General features: G+C 38.1%; 1 protein-coding gene across 3 annotated transcripts in view; it reads right to left on the bottom strand.

The window, feature by feature from the left end:
• ARHGAP6 (Rho GTPase activating protein 6) overlaps positions 1-23,312 on the bottom strand; it is a 484,972-nt gene that overhangs the window by 319,452 nt on the left and 142,208 nt on the right. Inside the window, exon 1 of one of the 3 annotated variants that reach the window (XM_053655807.1) lies at positions 10,386-10,406. The exons of the other annotated variants lie outside the window; for them this stretch is intronic. The gene's annotated coding sequence lies outside the window, so the exon portion shown is untranslated. Of the gene's footprint in view, positions 1-10,385; positions 10,407-23,312 lie in introns of those variants that run through there. 3 annotated transcript variants of the gene reach the window in all.

Genomic DNA, 23,312 nt, shown 5'->3' with positions numbered 1-23,312 from the left:
CCTTGAGACGGCAAAAGCATGCCCTCTTTGTGGTCAAAGACAGAACATAGTGGACAGTTGCCCCAGAGGGGAATATTTATAAAACTATTGCTTTACTTTCAGGCAAGCAGGGATTGCTTAATTTTCTTTATTATAAAATAAATTACTGTGCATTCAATTCAAATGTTTCTTGTTGAGCTTTTCTTTAATATTTTGTTTATTTATTTTTTGAGAGAGGGGAAGGGAAGGAGAAAGAGTGGGAGAGAAATATCAATGTATGGTTGCCTCTCATTTGTCCCCTGCCGGGAACTGGCCTGCAACCCAGGCATGTGCCCTGACTGGGAATCGAACCACGTACTCTGGTTCGCAGGCCCGCACTCAATCCACTGAGCTACGCCAGCCAGGGCTTGTTGAGCTTTTCTTATTCAGCATTTTAAGTTTATGTGATTAAATTTACTGATGGTTTAAAGAACACAGACATGAACACTGAAACTACAGCATAGATAAACAAGGAGTACATATATCAAAAGACAAAGAGACTCAAACAGTTATTCATAAACTAGATTAACAAATTTCAGCCAAATTTTCCTTCTTTTCCTTATTTCCAGTAATTGCCAAGCAAGTTCAACTGCAAAGCTAAAGAATTTGCCAATCTTTTCTTTCACAAGTGATCCTCTCTTTATACAATGTTTATTTTCTTCAATATTTCACCAGAAGTTCCTTAGAACTACCTTTAGATAAATTGCCTCTTTTTATGTAACTATACCAGGCCTTATGTACAAAGCAAAACCAACATTTATGAACAATTTACCTTCCATTTCTTTCCACCAATGTAAACAAGGCAAGAAGAATGTCATTCCGCAGATATGAAAAAGGGACGTGGTAGATAAGTTAGCTTTCTCACCTTCCCCTAGTCTACTCATGGCAAAGGCAAAACTGGCTTTCAAGCCTAGGACAGTCCCCCCAATTCCACAAATTTCAGTGCTCACTTGCCATCTTCTTTCAGCTTTCTCAGTCCTGTTTGCCAGCTCACCACACATCAGTCTTCATTATTCACTGATCATCAGGTTTTTGATGCTTCTAACTATTTATGCTATTACAGACCTTGTAAAATCAGGCAGTCTTACAGTTACCCCCTTTTCTGTAAAACTTGGTTCTCTTTCTTTTTATCTCTCTCTTTGTAAAATCTCACCTGAGGGTATGTTTATTGATTTTAGAGAGAAAGAGAAAGAGAGAAACATCCATGTGAGACAGAACATGGGTTGGTTGTCTCCTGTAAGCACCCTGGTCAGGGATCAAACCCACAACCTAGGTATGTGCACTGACTGGTAATAAAACCCACAACCTTTTGGTGTACAGAAAGATGCTCCAACCAACTAAGCCAGCTGGCCAGGTATATCTTTTAAATATAAGAATAATAACACCCTCATTGCAATTATTGATTTACACAAGTATTAAAAAAGAATAGTAACACTTAGTTATTGAGGATGTTGTTACCATATTTACATGGGCTTTGCATGCAAACCTGATTTTGCTTTCTCAGTACGTATATGAAGAAGAGCCATAGGAGATCAGGAAACTTGAACTCAGAGGAATTAAGCAACTTGCTCAAGTTCCCAACCTTCTTCTCTCTAGAGTATCATTGCTCAATAGAAATATGATGTAAGCCAGAGATGTAATTTTAAGTGTACAAAATGTAATTTTGGTATCCAGACTGCAAAAGTAGATAGGTAGCCATGGCTGGTGTGGCTAAGTGGGTTGAGCACTGACCTATGAACCAAAGGTTGTTGGTTCGATTCCCAGTCAGGGCATGTGCCTGTGTTGCAGGCCAAGTTTCCAGTTGGGAGCGTGTAAGAGGCAAACAACCTATCGATGTTTCTTTCCTTCTCTTTCTCCCCACCATCTCTTCTCTTTAAAGAACAAATAAAATCTTGTTTTAAGAAGTAGATAGGTGAAAATTACTTTAACTATATATTTTATTTTACCCAAATATCCAAAATACAATCATTTCAACATTCAATCAATGTCAAAATTCATTATTAATAAGATATATTACATAGTTAGAGCCTAACTCATAGTTGGGACAATAAATATTTATTAGAAATAATCAGGATGCCCTGGATGGTGTGGATTTAGGTTTCATGAAATATATAGTTGAAAAGTCAATTTATATACCCAATTTGTACCAAACATGTTTAAAAGGTTTCTGAACACTGATCACAGTATCAGTTTTTTTTAGTAAAGTTTAAATTTAACTTTGTTATAATTACATAAAATTAAAATAAATTTGTCAGTCACACTAGCCACATGTCAAGAATTCAGCAGCCACATGAATCAATGGCTGCCATTTTGGACAGCAAAGTTCTATAAATCTAGAAATGTGACCTTCCAGACAACTCAATTACATGTTCTTATCTGAGCTCATGCAGTGAGTATGGCTTCTCCTTCTTCTCCTCCACAAAAAGAGCTCATCATTGCCCATCCTCCAAGGACTAGCTCAGCTCCTCATCCTACACCAAAACTTTCCTGATCCACTCAAAATAAAACCATGGAAACATGGAGTAGACTTAAAGTGACCAGATGGGAGGAGGGAAGGGGACAATTGTGGAAAGAAGAGGGAAGGACTAGACAAAGAACAAATATTAGTGACCCACAGACATGGACAACAGGGTGGGAATTGACTGTGGGAGCCAAGGGGTGGGATAGGTGGAGGAGGGCAAAGGGGGAAAAATTGAGACAACTGTAGTAGAATAATGATAAAAATGAGTTTTAAAAAGGAAATGAGCTTCTTCTTCTCCAATCTTATAGAGCACTTTCTCTGGGCCTCTTGAATGGCAACTATCATATATCTCTTAGTATAACAGTTGCTTTCTTTCATGCCTGTCTCTTGTACTACCATCTTTGATCTACCTCAAAATGTGTAAAAATCAGCTCTTCAAAAATATTTTTGCATTAATCACCCAAAGTCATTTGTGAAGGAAATATTAAAAAGACGGGAGCCTAAAACTTGGGAATGAATATCTCTAATCTCCACAAACAGAACCAGAAGAACAGAAAAACAACTTTAGTAAAAAAAATTAACAACCATTATGGAAAACAGTATGGAATTTTCTCAGAAAAATAAAAATCGACCTGCCTTTTGACCCAGCAATTCCACTGCTGGGATTATATCCTAAGAATCCTAAAACATCAATATCAAAGAACCTATGCACCACAATGTTCATAGCAGCACAATTTCCAATAGCCAAGAGTTGGAAGCAACCTAGGTGCCCATCAGTAAATGAATGGATCCAAAAATTGTGGTACATATACACAATGGAATTCTATGCTGCAGAGAGAAAGAAGGAGCTACTACCATTTGCAACAACATGGATGGAACTGGAAAGCATTATGCTGAGTGAAATAGGCCAGGGCTGAAAGACAAATACCATATGATCTCACCTTTAACAGGAAGCTAAACAACAAAACAAACAAGCAAGCAGAAAAAAAAAAACAAAGACACTGAAATAGAGAACAAGGGGACAGTGACCAGAGGGGAGAAGGAAGGGAATTTAAGGGGAAAAAGGGGGATGGATTTGGAGGAACAAATAAGAAGGACACAGGGACGAGAACTAAGGGGGGTGGAAATGGGAGGGAGGTGGGGAACAAGGGGCAGGGGACGCTGGGATGGGAGAAATAGACAAAAAAACTGTACTTGAAAAATAACTAAATAAAATTAATCAAAATAAAAAAAATAAAAATAAAGTAATCTGAAAAAATTATAATCTCTCTGATATATATATATATATATATATATATATATATATATATATATATATCAAGAACATGGGAAAAAGAAATATTAGTGTACCTCATCTTTATAAGTTTTATAATAGACACATTGGTCTCACAAAACAAAGAGCCTTTTAAATGTACATATTTATATGTTTCTTATAGTAAGGCAGAATAAATATCAAACCTTTCATGGAAAATAACTAGGAATGTTGGGTAACATTTTCACACTATTAAAGATATGCATTAGTAGGTAGGAAAGGAAGAAACATTTAGGTCTCATAATAATCAGAGGGGACATTACAGCCTTATAGCCAATGTGTGCCTAGAGAACATTTGTTGAACCTGCTGAAGCTAAATTCTAGGTTTCCTGGTCTCATCAGATTCAGGGGACTAAATGCAAAGGCCAGAGTCTGCCCAAGATGGCAAGTTGAATAAGACATTCCTTCCCATAGACCTGGAACTCCAATAAGATTATACCCTTGTGGTAAGGGGGAATGCCCCTTTCTCCAGACAGAAGAAGGAAAATTTCCTATCTCACAGATGGCTAGGGGAAACAATTCCAGAGGACATCACCAGTAGAATGGGTACATTATGGTATATATGTAGGATGAAATGTGGTAGAGCAATGAGAAACAGATTATGGATGAATGCAATATTATGAGTGAACTTACAAATATAATGAAAAGCAAAAGAACCAGACAGAAAAGAGTATGAATTATATGATTCCATTTATATAAAATACAAAAATGGGGAAAACAATGTATGGTGATAGAGGTCAGAGTATTACTCTTGGAGATGATGGGCTGAAGACCATCATTATTTTTCAACCTTCAGCGGCAGTGTATTTTGAAGTTCAGGGTATGATATCCATTTGTATTATATGTTCATAGATGTGTGTATATCTACTTATATATAATATATGTAAATTAAAAGCATATGTTTTGTATTTTAATTAACTAACTTAGCTATATATAATTATATATTTAATTATAAATAGATACATTTTATTTATGTTCATATCCTCTCCATGAATGCTGATATAGTATCCTAAGCAGTCTCTTGCATCATATGCCTTTCTGACTTTTAGCACATCTAGTCCACTAAAATGCAGCCCCAAACTCTGAGTAAATGCCCTCTTTGCAACCTAAGCACTAAGGTCCAAGGGTGGCAGGATATAAAGTATTAGTTCTACACACCAGTTGCACATAACACATACATCCAGAGAAGGGAATGATAGCAGAACAAAAAGCTCACCCACTGTCATTCTCAGAGGTCATCTACCCATCTGCTCTCAGTGGAAGTCAATTCCCAGAAGCCAATAGGGCCCCACCTGTGTGTTACAAGGGACAGGAGATAGAGATGGGCCCATTTATCCTATCTGATGTGATTCTTCTGTTCCATACATAAGCCAGTACCTATGTTGTAGAAATGGGAGGAAGCAGCCTCAAATCTAGGATACCTTCATTTACATGATAAACAGGACATGAGTGCAGATGTGAGGGTGGACCTTGGCAGAGGTGGGTAGCTCACACTGTAGGATAACTGGGAATGCAGCCATCATGCTAGCTCAGCTAACCAAATACTACAAAGTGGACAGCATGCCCTCAAAGTTGAAAATACGATACTGCCAAAGACTGAAAAAGAAATGATAAAGTTAAACCAATTTCTATCTGTGTATTTCCCAGATACTTTCAAAGTCCCAGTTTATCAAGAGCTTTCATAGTTCATTTCCTCATAGGTACTTTTGCGATATCATCAGAAATGACTAGCTGATGGGTTCCCTTGTGAAAGCATCACATTTGGACAAGTTAAATGAGTAAACCTGGTTTTAGAAATATATTTACCAAGAGCCTCTGGGCATAAGGTATTATTTCCAAGAGCCCAAGCATTCTTGGCTACTTGTAAGTATTACTGGAAAGTACTCAAAGCAAACACTCCATTTGCCTGATCTTCAGCAAAGAAAATATCAGCCTGTGTGAGCTAATGTGGATGTTATTTTAGAATTAGCTCCACTGCTATTTCAGGGTAGCTGATACCATTGTCTTCACCTCAAAGTCTTTTGAATTGAGATTTAGAAGGCAGGCAAACTACAAAGCTTGTGACTTTGAGTATGCTTCTAGAAAAACTCACATATGAGTAGACTTGGTCTGTTCATGAAGAAGACTTTCCCTTAACTCACTAGGCATTTGGACCATGGGATTAGGGGGGTTTGAAATATTGGTAGGAACAGCAAGGGCTTGTGTCATGAGCATGCAACCCAGGCAGTCACCAGGGCTTTGCATTGCAAAGAGCCCCACAATTAGTTTTAATGCTCTGCTGTCACCACCTTGAAATTATTAGTAAGCCTTGAATAAGAGTCCCTGCATTTCATTTTGTGAAATTATGTGACAATCCTGGAAACATCAGTATGGTTTTACTTCTACTCTCTCCTTAGATATCTTTTTTCTTGTCGTTTGCATATACAGTAGTTCCCCCTACCTGCAGTTTTGCTTTCCACAGTTTCAGTTACCCACAGTCAAATTCAGTCAAGAATATTAAGTGGAAAATTCCAGAAATCAACAGTTCATTTTAAATTGCACACCATACTGAGTAGTGAGATAAAAATCTCACACCATCCTGCTCCATTCCACCTGGGACATGAATCATCCCTTTGTCCAGCACATCCACACTATAGACGTTCCCCACACATTAGTCACTTAATAACCATCTTGGTTATCAGATCAACTGTCATGGGATGACAGTGCTTGTGTTCAAGTAACCCTTATTTCACTTAATAATGTCACATTCATATAACTTTTATTACAGTATATATTTTAATTCTTCTATGTTATTATTAGTTATTGACAATCTCTTACTATGCCTGATTTTAAATTAGTCCTTATCATAGGTATGTATGGGTAGGAAAAAACCAAAGTACATAGGGTGTGGTACTGTCTGCAGTTTCAGGCATCCACTGGAGTGCTTGGAACATATCCCCAGTGGGTAAGGGGAGAATTACTTACAATATTCTCTGTTCATACTAAATTTAAAATTTACTTTTTTAGAAAAAGGGTTTGGGTTTTTCAAAGGGTTTGGCCCACCAGAAAGATGAGAAAGTAGATTTTAAAGAACAGAAATGTGAAAAGATAACATCACAAGGAATAGAATCTGGGTGTGGGACATAAAGGAATTCTCTGTACATTTTTTGCAACTTTTCTAGAAAACTAAACTTACTCCAAAATAACAAGGCTAGCTTATCATAAATTTATGGAGCAAAATAACTATTTTCACAATATAACTGTAAAATAATAAAAAACTTAAAATAATCCTCTCATATCTGAAAATAAAGAGACAATAGCATTCTTCTGAAAATTATGGGATCAAAGAAAAATTAAAAATGGATACTGCTGACATTTGAGACCAGATAAATCTTTGTTCTGGGGGCTGTCCTGTGCATTGTAGGATGTTTAACAGCATTCCTGGCCTCTACCCACTAGACGTGGTAGTATCCCACTCTAGTTGTGACAACCCAAAACATCTCTAGAGATTGCCAAATGTACCTAGGAGGCAAAATTGTTCCAGGTTGAGAACTACTCAAATAAAAATAATTTCAAGTCATTATTAGTGATATAAATAATAAAATAAAATTGGATGATGGATAGAGTGTGATGAGAAGGCACCACTTTAGATTGAAGGATCACAGGTTATTGCAAGGGAAAGGGGCCAAGAAGGAGACATTGTTAAGTGGAGACATAGAGTTCCAGTCAGTGAGAACAGCAAGTGGAAAGAAGCCTGGTATGCTAAAAGAACATAAAGAAAACAGTAGCCGTAGTGTGACTACTTATGATGGGTGGCAAGGGCCAGATCATATAGCGACTTGTGATTTACATTTTGAAAAGATAATTTACTGGTTCTGTGGAAAATCATTTGGGGTAGCATGAGAAGAGGAAATTGGAGAGAGATGATGAGTGCTGGAATAGAGTTTTAGTGGAGGAAATGGGGAGACACTAGACACTTATGGCACAGGGAGCTGTAGTGGTGAGAAGCCTGGCTGATAGACTAAGTGTGGACAAGTTCCCTTTCCCCTTGAGTATGCTAAGATAGACCCCATTTCCCATATTCCTGGAAACATGCCTCTGCTTTCAAATAGACCAGACTTCCCACATTTCTGTTTGCTTGGGTTCAACTCTGGTTCTTCATATCCCTGTGTACCTTCATCTTCTAGTAAGTAGGTTGCTCCTAACCCCTACCCTGCTCAGCTCCATGTCCAGTGGCCTCATCTTCCCTTAGCCTCCCTGCCATTCAATTACACCCACTTCCCCTCCAAACATTGCTAGCATTTTAACCCTGTCGGGAACTAAAGCTCAACATTCTGTTTCCATGAATATAGAAACCCACTAAATATAGCCACTGTGAATTCCTGAGAAGGACCTAGTGGGTTTCTCAAAATTATCTTATGAATAAAAGATGTGGTAGATATAGGGGTCAGAAATGCCAAGAAAGAGGAATGAATTTCAGCTTAACAGTGCAATATAGCCCAAGGAGGGATATTTAAACAGTGGTTTTTCTAGTATATATGCTAAGGGATTGAATTGTATCCCCCAGAAAAGATCTGTTCAAGTCCCAATCCTTGGCACCTGTGAAGGTGACCTTATTTGGAAATAGGGTCTTTGCAGGTATAATTACTTAAGATAATCATGTTGGATTAGGGTGATCCCTAAATCCAATGACTGGTATTCTTATTTTAAAAGGAGATGACACATACAGACACAAAGAGGAAAGAAGGTCATGTGAAAATGGAGGTAGAGATTGAAATAATGCAGCTAGAAGCTAGGGTACATCAAGGACTTTTGGAAGCCACCAGAACTCCGAAAGAAGCAAGGAAAAATTCTCCCCTGAAGCCCTCAAAGACAGCATGGCTCTGCTAACACCGTGATTTTGCACTCTGGCATCCAGAATTGAGAAGAACAAATGTCTGTTGTTTAAAACCACTCCGTTTGTGGTTATTTGTTTTGGCAGCCCTAAAAACCTAATACAATGCTCAACTGGGCAATTTGGGCCAAAAGGTCATACCATCTACATGTGAATTTTCTGCTAAAGAGCTATAACATAGAGTATTTACAAGATGAAATTTAATAAGGTCTAGCATTTGACCTTCTGAGTTTGTTTGGTATTGTATACACGTGCCCTAATTAAACTGTGTTCTTTTCTTTTTATTCTAGAGATAGGAAAAAGGAGGGAGAAAGAGAGGGAAAGAATCATCAATGCAAGAGAGAAACATTAATCAATTGCCTTTTGCATGTGCCCTGACCAGGGACTGAACCCACAACCCAGACAAGTGTCCTGACTGGGAATGGAAGCCAGGACCTTTCAGTTTGCAGGACGATGCCCAGCCAACTGAGCCACACTGGCTAGAAGTAAACTGTGTTCTTGATATTCCCTTTAGCTGCATAACAGTTCCACTAGACCTAGGCTCCTGGGGCCCCGAGCTGTCATGCTGGCCTCTTTGCAGAATGAAGTTTATTGTACACCCTCAGGGCCCTGACGTCTGAATACCATATGTGGGGTGTGCTCAATAAAAGTTGACCAAGCTTTTACACATTCTGACTACTCTTTCTCACAAGCAGTAAGCTTCACTTAGGCCTGTACCACTTCAAAGAGACCTGGACATGGTGTTCTAAAAGGGTCACCTTTGGCAATATGTCAGGGAGTATACCACAGTTTCACCCCCAAGTCTCACCTATTGGCGCTCCTTTGGGTCTTTATACCCACTTCCCGAGATCAGATAAGTGTTTCTTGTTTACATCTCCTTTCATCTCCATCCAATGGTAATTTAAATGGAGATGTAAATCTCCCCAAATTATAAATGACCCAAGGCATTGTAGCTTCAATGATAGAACACACTAGGCAGTAAGAGAAATGTTTTGTATAGTGGCCCTTCTCTGTAGTGCCACCTAGTAGGCAGGGGACTTAGTTGCCCCTTTCCTTAGTCATCCAGAAGAATAAAGATATGAATTCAAACTGAGAGTATAAATGTAGCAAACAGATGGCAATTTAAAAATATCTTATTAACACAATATGAAAGTTTTTCTTTTACCACATTCATTTTCAGTTATCATTTACCTCAATACTGCCCCTTTCCTCACACTCTCTATTCTTCTAAAGGCAAAAAATTAAATATATTTTCTTCTAATTAAATATAGAACTGCCTTGTGACCCAGTGATTTTACTTCTACGTATGTATCCAAAAAACCCAAAACAATAATTTGAAAGAACATAAACACCCCTATGTTCATTGCAGCATTATTTACAACAGTGAAGCTATAGAAGCAGCCCAAGTGCCCATCAATAAATGAGTGGATAAAAAAAGCTGTGGTACAGCCCTGACTGGGGTAGCTCAGTGGATTGAGCATGGGCCTGCGAACCACACGATCACAGTTCCATTCCGTCAGGGCACATGCCTGGGTTGCAGGCCAGTTCCCAGCAGGGGACTCACGAGAGGCAACCATACATTAATATTTCTCTCTCTCTCTCCTTCCCTTCCCCTCTAAAGATAAATAAATAAGATCTTAAAAAATAGCAAAAAAAAAAAAAGCTGTGGTACATTTATACAACAGAATATTACTCAGTAATAAAAAAGAATAAAATCTTACCTTTTGTAACAGTATAGATGGTATTATGCTAAGTAAAATGAATCAGACAGAGAAAGACGAGTACCATATGATTTCATGTATATGTGGAATCTAAAGAACAAAATAAACAAAATAGAAACAGACTCAGAGATACAGAAAAAGATTGGCAATTGACAAAGGAGAGGAGGTTTGGAGGTCTGGGTGAAAAAGGTGAAGGGATTAAGAAGTACAAATTGGTAGTTATAGAATAGTCACAGAGGTGTAAATAACAGCATAGTAAATATAATCAATAATATTGTAATAACTATATATGGGGCCAAGTGGTTACATCAAATATCAGGGAAACCTCTCTACAAAGTGCATGATTTTTCTAACCACCATGCTGTATGTCTGAAACTACTACAAAACAATAATATCAACTGTAATTGAAAACTGAAAAATATTTAATATACAAAAATATGTTGAACAAAAGAAGCTAGACCAAAAAAGTACACATACCATATGTTTTCAGTTCTAAGAAATTGTAGAATAAGAAAAACTAATCCATAGGGTCAGAAAGTAGATTAGCAGTTGTCTGGTATGAAGGGATAAGGTACTTACTGAAAATGGCAATGAAGGAACTCTTTTGATGGAAATATTTGATATCTTGATTGTTGGGGTAAATATGTATACATAAAATATCTCATCAACTTGTACAGTTTAAAATGGTATATTCTATTGAATTCTAATCATACTCCAGTAAAGTTGATATTAAAGCAATTAAGGAAAACACATAAAAAGATACAATTACATACCCACCAGTATGACTAAAATTACAAACACTGGCAAGACCAAGTGTTGAAAAGGATATAAAGCAATTAGAACTGTTGTGTAATGTTGTAAAACTTTTTTGGCAGTTAAATAAATAGTCTTTTCATGACCCAGCAATTCTACTCATAGCTTTATACCCAAGAGAAATTAATACATATGTCCACATAAAGATTTGTACAAGAATGTTCATAGAAGCTTTATTTGCAATGACCAAAGGCTGGAAACTACCCAAATACCCATCAACAGGAGAATAAATAAACAAACTGTGGCGTGCTCATACAATGGAAAACTACTGAGCAATAAAGGAACAAACTAATGATGTTCACAACATAGACAAATCTTTGAAGCATATGTTAAATAAAACACACATAAAAGTACATACACTTTGATTCCATTTATAGGGATTGAAAAAGCAGGAAACAATAATCTATGTGGATAGAAATCAGAATGGTAGTTGCCTCAGGGCAGGGGAACTAACTGGAAGAATGCATAATGAAGCTTTCTAGGGTGCTGGAGATGTTTTACATACTAATCTGGATAATGAGTGCGTGTGTTTCTCAAAATTCATGAAGCTGTACACTTTAAGATTGGTATATTTATCTGCATATAAGTTATAACTTGACAAAGCATGAAAAAAAACAAAAATAAAATTTGGAGCCATGAAGATTTGGGGGTTGAGCTTCAGAGCTAGTGTTCATTTGTACTTATTTTCTCATTTTCTTAGAGACTCCAAAGATGCTATTTATTAAGAATATTCTTCACAAACAACAAAATTCCTCTGAGAGCAAAGTGACATGGAACTCTAGTCCTCTGAGAGCCCAAAGAAACAAAAACAGGAGCCTGCTGAGCTGTGGAAGCCCAAAATCTTTGAACTCACAGAGAAGGAATTCTAAATTGGGAACCCAAACATTTTCTGTTTTCTAACAGAAACATACATGCATTGAAAAAGCTTCAGGCAGGCAACGCAGCTATTAAAATGGCAATCTGGTCATCATAGATGTCTTAAAATGAATTCAGAATCAACTCAGGGCTCACTTTAAACAAATGTGGCTTTCTCCAAGAGTGACTCATAACAATTCATGCACTCTGTGGTCACAGTTAATCTGACTTGAGGGGTCCTGAGCTTGAGGACCATGTGTGTCAGAAGGTTTCTCAAATGCTTAGGAAAAACACAAGAAGCAATGCATTGCCATGGGTGATTATTGTTGCTATCATGAAATATGAAGTTGCATGACTTCACAGTCAGCAAGGGCTCTCCCAAACAATGGCAACATCCCAGTTCAGCTCATCATACCACAGCTCCAAAGATTCAGCCAAAAAGATTTCATATTGGAGACACCAAGTTGCACACTTATTTCTGAAAGGTAGCTGCCCTCTGATCAATAGGTGATGGTATAAATTTAGTTGTTTAGGAAGCAACTACAGATGTGTAATTTTGATTATAGGCTGGTACTGTGTGGCAGATGTAACCTAGAAATTCTCAAACTTAGATAAACTCTGTTCAGGGCGGGCTTCATGAGCATACAACCTATGCAAGGGATCCATGCTCAAAATGGCTCTGAACTTCGTTGAATGCTCAGCTGTGGCCATGTGGATATTCTAAATTATCTTTTCAAAAAGAGCCTGACATTTTTATTTTGTATTTGGATAGAGCAATTTAACTCCAAATCAATCATAAACATAAACATAAGAGGTGAAACTGTTAAACTCTTAGAAGGAAATACAAGAGTAAATTTTCATAACCTTAGATCAGGCAAAGCATTCTTAGATAAAACACCAAAAGCATTAAGTGACAAAAGAAAAAATAGATAGACTTTTGAAAAGATGGAGGGGTAGGTAGACACACTGTACCTCCTTGCACAACCGAAATAAGGACAACAAAAATTTAGAAACAAAAAAAGAAAACAACCAGCACTGACAGAAAATTGAACTGTATGGAAGTCTGATAACCAGAGTTAAAGTAGATACATTCATCCAGAGTGGTAGGAAAGGCGGTGTTGGGTGCCCAGGTGGAGAGGGGTCGTGGCAAAAAACCCAGTGGCTGATGGACCCCAGGCGTGTAAGGCAGCAGCTGGCAGACCCTGGGCATGCAGGTGGCAGCTGGCGGACCCAGTGAGATGGTGGATTGTGGAGGGTGGACCAGGCAGTCCCGCATTTGTGTGCAACCCAGGGTTTCAGCACAGGAAATAAAGCCTCAAACCACTGATTGCAAGCACCTGTGGGGGTTATAGTAGCAGGAGAAACTCCCAGCCTCACAGGAGAGTTTGTTGGAGAGAACCACAGGGTTCTAGAACATACACAAACCCACCCACATGGGAATCAGCACCAGAAGGGCCCAATTTGATTGGGGGAAGTGAGGAAAGTGACTGAAATCTGGCAGAGAGTGGAGAAAGCACCATTATTCCCTCTTGGACCCGTGCCCCACATACAGCATCACAACCCAGCAACTAGGTCACCCCCCCCCCAGTGAACACCTAAGGCTCCACCCCTCACTATGCAACAGGTGTGCTGAGACCAAAAAATGGCCCAAAGGAAAGAATAAATCAAAGCTCCAGAAAAAATACAAGTAAATGACAAAGAGATAGCCAACCTATCAGCTGCACAGTTCAAAACACTGGTGATCAAGATACTCACAGAATTAGTTGAATTTGGTTGCAAATTAGATGAAAAAATGAAGACTACACTAATTGAAATAAAGGAAAATGTACAGAGAACCAACAGTGATGGGAAGGAAACTGGGACTCAAATCAGTGGAGTGGACCAGAAGGAAGAAAGAAATATCCAACCACAAAAGAATGAAGAATCAAGAATTCAAAAAAATGAGAAGAGGCTTAGGAACCTCCGGGACATCTTTGAATGTTCCAACACCCCAATTATAGGGGTACCAGAAGGAGAAGAGGAAGAGCAACAAGTGGAAAAGTTATTTGAACAAATAATAAAGGAGAACTTCCCCAATCTGGCAAAGAAAATAGACTTCCAGGAAGTCTAGGAAGCTCAGAGAATACCAAAGAAGTTGGACCCAAGAAGGAACACACCAAGACACATCATAATTACATTAGCCAAGATGAAAATAAAGGAGAGAATCCTAGAAGCAGCAAGAGATAAGGAGACAGTCATCTACAAAGGAGTTCTCATCAGACTGTCAGCTGAATTCTCAAGAGACCTTACAGGCAAGAAGGGCTGGAAAGAAGTATTCCAAGTCATGAAATCCAAAGACCTACAACCAAGATTACTCTATCCAGCAAAGCTTTCATTTAGAATGGAAGGGCAGATAAAGTGCTTCTCAGATAAGGTCAAGTTCAAGGAGTTCATCATTGCCAAGCCCTTATGATATGAAATGTTAAAGAGACTTATCTAAGAAAAAGAACATAAAAATCATGTACAGTAAAATGACAGCAAACTCACAATTATTAACAACCACACCTAAAACAAAGACAAAAACAAACTAAGCAAACAACTAGAACAGGAACAGAACCACAGAAATGGAGATCACATGGAGGGTTAGCAACAGAGGAGTGGGAGGAGGAGAGAGAGGGGAAAAGGCACCCAGAATAAGTAGCATAGATGGTAGGTAGAAAATAGACAGGGAGGGTAAAAATAGTATGAGAAATGTAGAAGCTAAAGAACTTATAAATATGACACATGGACATGAACTAAAGGGGGAGAATGTGGGTGGGAGAGGGTGTGCAGGGTAGAGGGGAATGAAGGGGGCAAAATGGTACAACTGTAATAGCATAATCAATAATATGTATTAAAAATAAATAAATAAAATCTTTTTAAAAATTTAAAAAATAGATAACTTGATTTCAACAAAATTTATAACTTTTGTGCTTCAAAGGGCACCATCAAGAAAGTTAGAAGGTGTAATCTAATGGAATAAAAATATTTGTAAATCATGTATCTGATAAAGAACTTATATCTAGAATATAAGGAATTCTTGCAATGATATAATAAAAAGACAAATAAACCAATTAAAAAATATGCAAAGTATCCAACAGGTATTTGTCCAAACAACATATGCAAATGGTCAGTAAGCACATGAAAAGATTCTCAATATAATTAGCCATCAGAGAAATACAAATCGATAACATAATGAGATACCACATACCCCCACAAGGACGCCTATGATCAAGTATTGGCAAGAAGGTTGACAAATTAGAATACTCATACACTGCCACTGAAAATGTAAAATGGTGCAATTGCTTTGGAAAATGGTTTGGTAGTTCCTCAAATGTTAAACAGAGTTACTATATGATTCAACACTTCCTCTCCTATGTATCTACCCAAGAGGAATGAAAACATATGTCTATACAAAAACTTATATATGAATGTTCATAGTAGTATTATTCATACAAGCTCCAAAGTGAAGGTACCATATTCATCAACTGATGAATGTATGGGTAAATTGTGGTATACATAATAGAATATCTTTCAGCAATAAAAAGAATGAAATACTGATGCATGCTACATGAATGAAGCTTCAAAACATTATGCTAGCCTTGGCTGGTGTAGCTCAGTGGATTGAGCATGGGCCTGCGAACAAGAGGATCCTGGTTCGATTCCCAGTCAGGGCACATGCCTGGGTTGCAGGCCAGTTCCCAGCAGGGGACCTATGTGAGGCAACCACACATTGATGTTTCTCTCCCTCTCTCCTTCCCCTCTAAAGATAAATAAATAAAATCTTAAAAGAAAAAAAACACATTATGCTAAATGAAATAATCCAGAAAAATTCACACAGTAGATTTTATTCATATTAAAAATGCAGAATAGGCAAGTAAATAGAGGTAGAAAGTAGATTAGTGATTGCCCAGGACTGGAGGTGGGAGTAGGGAAAATGGGGAGTAACAGTTAATAGGTACAGGGTTTGTTTTTGTAGTGATAAAAATGTTCTACTTGATTGTGGTGGTAGTTGTACAACTCTGTGAATATACAAAAACTATTTAATTGTACATTTTAAATGAGTGTTAAGTAATTATTAAAGTTTTAGCATGTTAGCTGCCTCTTTCTTCCAGTCCTTCTTAGTTAAATAAACCAAGATACCTGGAAAAAATCAGCAACACACACATCATAACCCAAACCCAAGTTCCCCTGCCCCACTAAATCAACAGACAAGCAAGTTATCTTAGTGTCTTGGATAATAGTGGGTTCCCATGATGCTGCCTCCTGCATCTCTGCCCTCATCTACAGTTCTGTTAGGCACCAAAGCTCACCACTATCCTTTCTAACACAGGGTATGCAAATCTAAAAAAAAATGATAAGCAATGTTTTTTTCTTATTTTTTTATTGGTTTTGTTCAAACAACTCAAAAATCAATGCTTGCTTTAGGCCACGATAGTATTAACAAACAAAATAAGTCAGAAAATTCATCCAAAGAATGTACAACATATCAAAAGTTAACCACATCTGGTCTTTAAAAATATAAACTACTAGTGCACCCCTGGAGTGATATTATTTTCACAAGATTTTTTCCTCTGCCTCTAATATTTTCATGGCTGTGCTAACTGTTAGGTTTTTAGAACAGGGCCTACTGTGGAATGCTGGAGAATTCCTTCCAGGATGCTCTGTGGCTGTATTACTCAATTAGTCCATTCCCATAAGCACCTCTTAGGGATAGTAATCATTTTTTTCTAACATGCATGTACTTCCACAAAATTACCTCAGGCCTTAAAAGTCCAAGTGCATATGATGAATTTGGGAAAGGACACAAAAGCTGATGAAAGGAAGGGACTGCGGAAGGTAACAGCAATGCTTAAAGTGATGTGATGGAAACAGTTTAAATCATGGGGCTGTGGCAAGTGGAGTAAAACTAATCAATCAGCTAGCAGAGTAGGGATTCTGTGGTGGAAAGATACACTGATTGCACCAAAAATTAGTAATGGTGGGCATTTCTGCAGTCTAGACCCTGGAGAAAGACTGCACACCAAGTATAGTTGTCAGATAAAATATAAGACATCTAGTTAAATTTGAGTTTCAGATAAAGAATGCATACTTCTGTAGTATAAGCATATCCCAAATATTGCACAGGACATAGTTACATTAAAAATACTTGCTGTCTTAAATTCACATTTATTTTCTAAATCTGCAACCCTAATACCAAATGATGAAGAAAGCCTCACCTCAGGTAATGCCAGATGAAAGTGATAGGGTAGGGGAGATTCTTAATATGGCCACAGTACTCTTCCTCTAACACAGGAAAAACAAAACACAAATACCAAATTAAATCACTAAGTAATAAAGAATAAGAGTTGTTGCACTAAATCTGACAAAAGTTCTACGATGTGCATAGAGTTCCATCACTTGGAAGGCATTTTCCCCAGTTTAGCCAAAGTTCTGGGAGGCCAGTGTTCTAAGCCAGTGGTTCTCAACTGGGGGAAATTTTGACAAAGTTTGGGGGGGGTGTCTATGACAAGGCAGGAAGGGAGAGCAGTGCCGCTAAATATTGTACAGTTTACAGGACAGCTCCCCACAATGAATAATGATATGGCCACAAATGTGCTTGGGCTTAAGAAACCCTACTCTCAGCTAAAGAGGGTCAGAGGAACCTGAATCAGAAAGAGAAGAGCTACAGTAGAGGTCAACACAGACAGCTGGGGCTTACTTGAAAGATGAGAATCCAGCTAACTCCACACAGTACCTGCACAACCAATACTCCTGTTCATGTGTAAGACCCCTCCTGGAGGCACCCTAACAAGTTAAGGAAATGTGCAGAGAGCTTATTAGGGGATATCCTAAGATGCTGACCTCTCTGCACTCGCCTTTCTGTCAGAGCCATCCCCCTCATGCCTGGTTTGCTTGGTGACCACTAAGCAATACCTACTCACTCCCTGGCTGTGGAATGCAGATGTGCTGCAGGTCTGGACTCTCATGGTCCCTGTGGCACATGCCCTCAGAGCTTGGCTCACATCCCCTCCAATCCCTTCCTGTGTTTGTGCTCAGTAGCTCTGGAGTATTCTTACTCCAAGAATCAGTCTTAGAGAACCACACTCCAGTTCCCAGAACCATTTTTGCTTGCAAGCATGGAGAGAATGAAGTGCCTGGAAATTTATATTCCTTCCCCCACAGGACTGAGGTGGTAGAGATGCTGATAGGGACAGCAGTGCTGAGTGAGATCTACACTGTCCCCAGTGCTCCTCTGTGTGGCTGAGCTTAAGTAACTCTGTGGAGAAAATTTTATGGAAACCTTAAACCTTTTGGAGCCTCCTTCCCTTCTTCTTCCCACTTCCCTTTACTATTTTCTCCTGGGATTATGTCTGATCAACCCCTTTCATATTAATCTTAGTCTGAGTCTGCACCTAAGGAACTAACTGAAGGCAGAACTCATCCACTGTCCTCAACAGATCTGAGGGGTGGACATGTAACCCAAACATACTGTGCCAGAAATTGGCCATCTACTTAGCAATAACCATGTGCACATACAGCTCCTCCAGCCCTGCACACAGAATCTGGGATATTTTTAGATGGTGGGCCAAGAACCCTTGATCACAGGTAAAGCTGCCCCTTCCCTTAGCCTCAGACACTGGGTGATTGCTTCAAACTGCTCAGAGTAACCCCATAATTCTGCACTAGTAAATGGTCTCAGAGTGTACATTGACTCATTTCTGGCTAATGGAATATAAAGAGAAGCTGGCTGAAGTTTTATAAAGTAGAGATTTCCTACTCCCCAAAATAAGGTTGTCGTGCGAAGAAAAACCCTTTACTATCCTTCTTTTCTTATTATTGCTAAGTTAAAGAAATAATGCTCAGAATGCCAACAACTATCTGCAACTGTGAGTATAAACTCAAGAGATTCATAATATGCTGCCCAGCTCGTGATACCACTAAGTGAGAGTCAACCCAAGAGCCCCCTACCATCAAATGTCTTGATCTGGGGGATAATCAAATATTTTCTTTTCACTTAAGCTTCTGTTCATTATTATTTTGCCTACTGATGAAAATATCCCAAGATAAAGCCCATCTATCACCCTCCCATAAAAATGTTTAAGAAATTGGATGTTTAAATAGAGAGGGTCCCACTTTCTTTGCAACCATGGACTGTAAGAATGGATTTTTCTGTTGGACATTGATCATCTTCCATGCCTATAGGGAGAAAGACATCTCTATTGGAAGAAAACAAACCCATCAGGGAAGGAAATGGAGCTGAAAGACTGTGACTAGAATACTATTAATTCTTATAGTGACACTGGCCTCAACTCCCTTATCTGTAAAGTCGGAATAATAATTCTTACCATGCAAGACTGCTGTGAGAAGGATTTGAACTAACATTTGTAAAGTGCCTGGTTCCACTTACTTTACATTTGAAAACCTTGGATAAAGAAGTAGACCAGCCTTACCTGCAAAGAAGATTAATGCTATTTGATGCTTGGAGGGTGAGGGTGTGGTACATCCAAGAAGTTGGTATGCCTGAGATTGAAAACTAGCTTCCCTTGAAAAAAACTTTGGCATCAGATCTAACTTTGTCTTGGTTTCAGTAGCTGTGATCAGAGAGGGCAAAAGAAGGGAGGGGGAAGGAAAGGAGAGAGAAAGAGAGAGAAAAAGGTTGAGAGAGAGAAAGAGAAAGAAGAGGGGAAGCAAGAGGAAGAAGGGAAGAGAGAGAGGGAGGGAGGAAGTAGGAAAAAAAAGTCATATACTTGATTGGAATTCCAAACAGCTTCCTGGATCTTTCATTTATCAAGGATCTGTTGAGCCACATACCATTAAAAAAAAAAAAAGACTAACATTTACTGAATGTTTCCCTGTCATAGAAACGCTCTTTAGCATTCAACTTTCAATATTACATTTAACACTTACAATGAAAAAATAAAGACTATTAAATAGGAGGGTTTTTTTTTTTACATTTGAGAAAACAGAAGCTCAGAAAGGTTATTATATAAATTGCCCAAAGTCGCACAGCTAAGTGTGTGAGCAGGGATTTAGCTCAAGTGTACCTACATCCGTAGACAGTCCTGCTGTTAGGCATTCTTACACTAAATGCCACCGAAGGCCAGTTACTGAAAAATGAAAGGATGCATAATACATCATGCAAAGTGTCATGAGCTAGCCACTGTAATTACCTCAATTCTGTACACTTGAGATCCTTAACAGAAATAAAATAAAACAAAATGAAATGCAACATCTCCCTATCTGGAAGTTTGCAACCTGTGATAGAGACAAAATGTAAATATATAATTTTGATGCATGATAATTGTTCTAATAAACTTTCTGGGGAGCCATTGAATGTTTCATGGAAAAAATGTTTTTCATTACAGGATGAGTGAGGATTTATCACTGAAAGGTCTTAGAAAGAAGGGGGAGAGAAAAAACAAGCTTATCTTTTCTTTCAAAAGGCATGCAGGGCACAAGGTGTTTTAAGAGAAGTGAGCAGTTGAAAGCATTAAAAGCAAAATTCTAGGAAATTCTATTTAATGTCCAAAAATATTCTGAGCCTACGTAATGTTAGTTTCCCTTCTCAGCCCCCTGAGGTAGTTCTTAGTCATGAAATAATGTTATTTTTAAAGGTCCATCTACCTTTTCTCTCTTCCACAAACATAAGTAAAATAAACTTTTAAACTGCACAATATTTTGTAGCACTTTATGTGATTTTTTGGGAATCAATTATAATAAATGTTAAAAGAAAATATAATTTTATAAATTGGAATGCCTGTTTATACACCTTGCTTGTTTCTGTTGTGATGACTTGGGATGGGGGCAGTGCATACAGCTGCTATATCTCCCCATTTCACAAGTTCAAGAGGAAGGGACTTCCCTGAAAGAATTTAGCTAGCTGGTGAAAGAATGAGAATACCAACCCCCGGCCTCTGTGTGCCTAGCTACCTTACTGCCTCTTCTCTTCAACTCATTATTCATTCCATACCAATCTCAGAAGTGGTCCTCAATTCTTTCCTTTTATGTGTAGAATTAGCTATTACTGACCAGGTGTGTTATTAATAACATTTTGATTCTGAGACAGAAGCAGTGGTTAATTGTGAACTCCATACATTAAAATCACTATTAGGCCTCCACAGAGGATGGAAGCAGGGGAAGTCTGGAAGGCACAAAATGTGAGCCTAACAGAAACACATGAGCCACCCCTAATATGGAAAAATGATGTTTTGGCCATTTTCTTGCAAGGAAAAAAAGGCTGGGTTATAGTGACCTGAAAATAAATTTACCCAGACATCATGCTAGGTCAAGTAGGAAACCCAAAACAATCATTGGGTTACCACGGGTGAATACTACATCAAAAGTCAGATGAGTTAAAGGTACAAAAGAAAACTTTTAAGGGTATTTGATTTATTTGGGGGAGTGAACAAAATCTAGGTCTCCATGTATTCATTATTCATTCATTATTCACTTATTCATTCAATGAATAATCCTTGAGTGCCTATTACAGGGCAGGTATGTTCTAGGTCCTGGTAATAATATAACAGTGAATGAGCCAGCTTGAGAGAGCAAAACAGATTAAAAAAGTAAATCAACTATAATTTCACATGATGAGCATGATGAGAACTGCATGAATTCCTCTTTCTTTCTTTCTTTCTTTCTTTCTTTCTTTCTTTCTTTCTTTCTTTCTTTCTTTCTTTCTTTCTTTCTTTCTTTCTTTCTTTCCTTCTTTTCTTTCTTTCTTTCTAATCCAATCTAAGAGCTATGAGGTGGGCCTTGAAGGGTAGGTATGTATCTGCACAAAGTGGGGTAGGAGTGGCAACCCAGTAGAGCATATCCAAGTGCAGGCAGGGTGAGCAGGGCATTTGCTCAGTGTGGCCTGTTGCTGGAAGTTAGAGCCTTGGTGACATGAAAAGACATCTACACAGGTAAGAGAGAATGCTGGCCTGGTATGGGCTTATGACACCTAAAAGAAGTGAATAGGGCATCCCTGTGCCACATGGGGGAAGTGACAGTGACATAGACTTGTCATGAGGTTTTGGAGATTGAAGCAGTGAAAGGCAGGCCAGTGTGGGATGTCAGAGCCCAAGAAAAGTGAGAAAGGCATCCATGTAGAGGTGCAGGAGTTGGTAGCAAGGGAGATTAGGTACATTCTGGGGGACTGATCCACTATGGTTATATTGATAGTAGGTGACCAAATTCCTCATTGTCAGAAAAGTGAAGGAAGGGAAAAACTAAAATTATCCATGTGGTATTGTATTGGAATTAGAGATATAGATGTGAACTCACAGATTTCTATATATTTAAAATAGAGAAGTAAATACATATGTAGATGTAAGTAAGGGTAGGTATACAGGGCAGGACAAAAGTAGGTTTACAGTTGTTCATATTAAAAATAATACAATAATAAATAATAATACAAGAATAAGCTCTGTGTTTCATGTACTCACAACTGTAAACATGCTTTTTCCAACCCTGTATACAGATACATACAAACATTCCCCAGGGTCTCTCCACCAAAGAGGTCTAGGAGTTATGACACTCAATAGCAATGATTATACACTGTGTCATGATCTTGGTTTCTTAAATACCATTTTATACTAAATAGAACAAGTAGCTGATTTTAGTGCTGGAATAGAAAAAGTACAAGATGATCTTGGAACATCTTGTAGAGTCAGAAAGCAAGTAAGTGCTCAAAGAATGATGAAGACATACTGGAAAGACACAGAAACATCTTGAAGGAGCTCCCACTGTAGATTTGTCAGATTCCACAAGCAAAAGGAGAGAATGCCCTGTTAAGTTTTAATTTTAGATAAACACTGAACAACTTCAGTATGTCCATGCAATATTAAGTATATACATGCAATATTTCAGACATACTAATACTAAAAAATTATTCATTGTTTATCTGAAATTCAAATGTTAGCTGAGTATGCTGCATCTTATCTGGCAAACCTATATCACTGCTAAATGTGGGACTCTTTGAGTATCAATTAATGAAAGTCATGAATTATAACTCACTGAATAAAATAGGAATTCATGAGTCTGCACTAATATTGATAAACAAGTAGAAAGAGTAGAAAGCTTTACCCTATGGTAGAAAACCAATAATATTTGTAGAAAGAATGATGGAAATAGAAAATTATCATCTGGAAATTATTACAGAAATAATTTAACCAAGAAACATTACTGGGTGCTGAAACCAGTGGGTAAAAATTTGACGAAAAGTGGGATATTTACACCTCCTCAAATGTGATATTCCTGATAAAAATGAATGTC

The sequence above is a fragment of the Artibeus jamaicensis genome, unplaced genomic scaffold (genome assembly GCF_021234435.1).
Source record: "Artibeus jamaicensis isolate MK-2021 breed Jamaican fruit bat unplaced genomic scaffold, CSHL_Jam_final scaffold_1283, whole genome shotgun sequence".
NCBI lineage: Eukaryota > Metazoa > Chordata > Mammalia > Chiroptera > Phyllostomidae > Artibeus > Artibeus jamaicensis.
The sequence above is the reverse complement of the archived record's forward strand: the minus strand, read 5'-3'. Positions and strand labels throughout refer to the sequence as shown.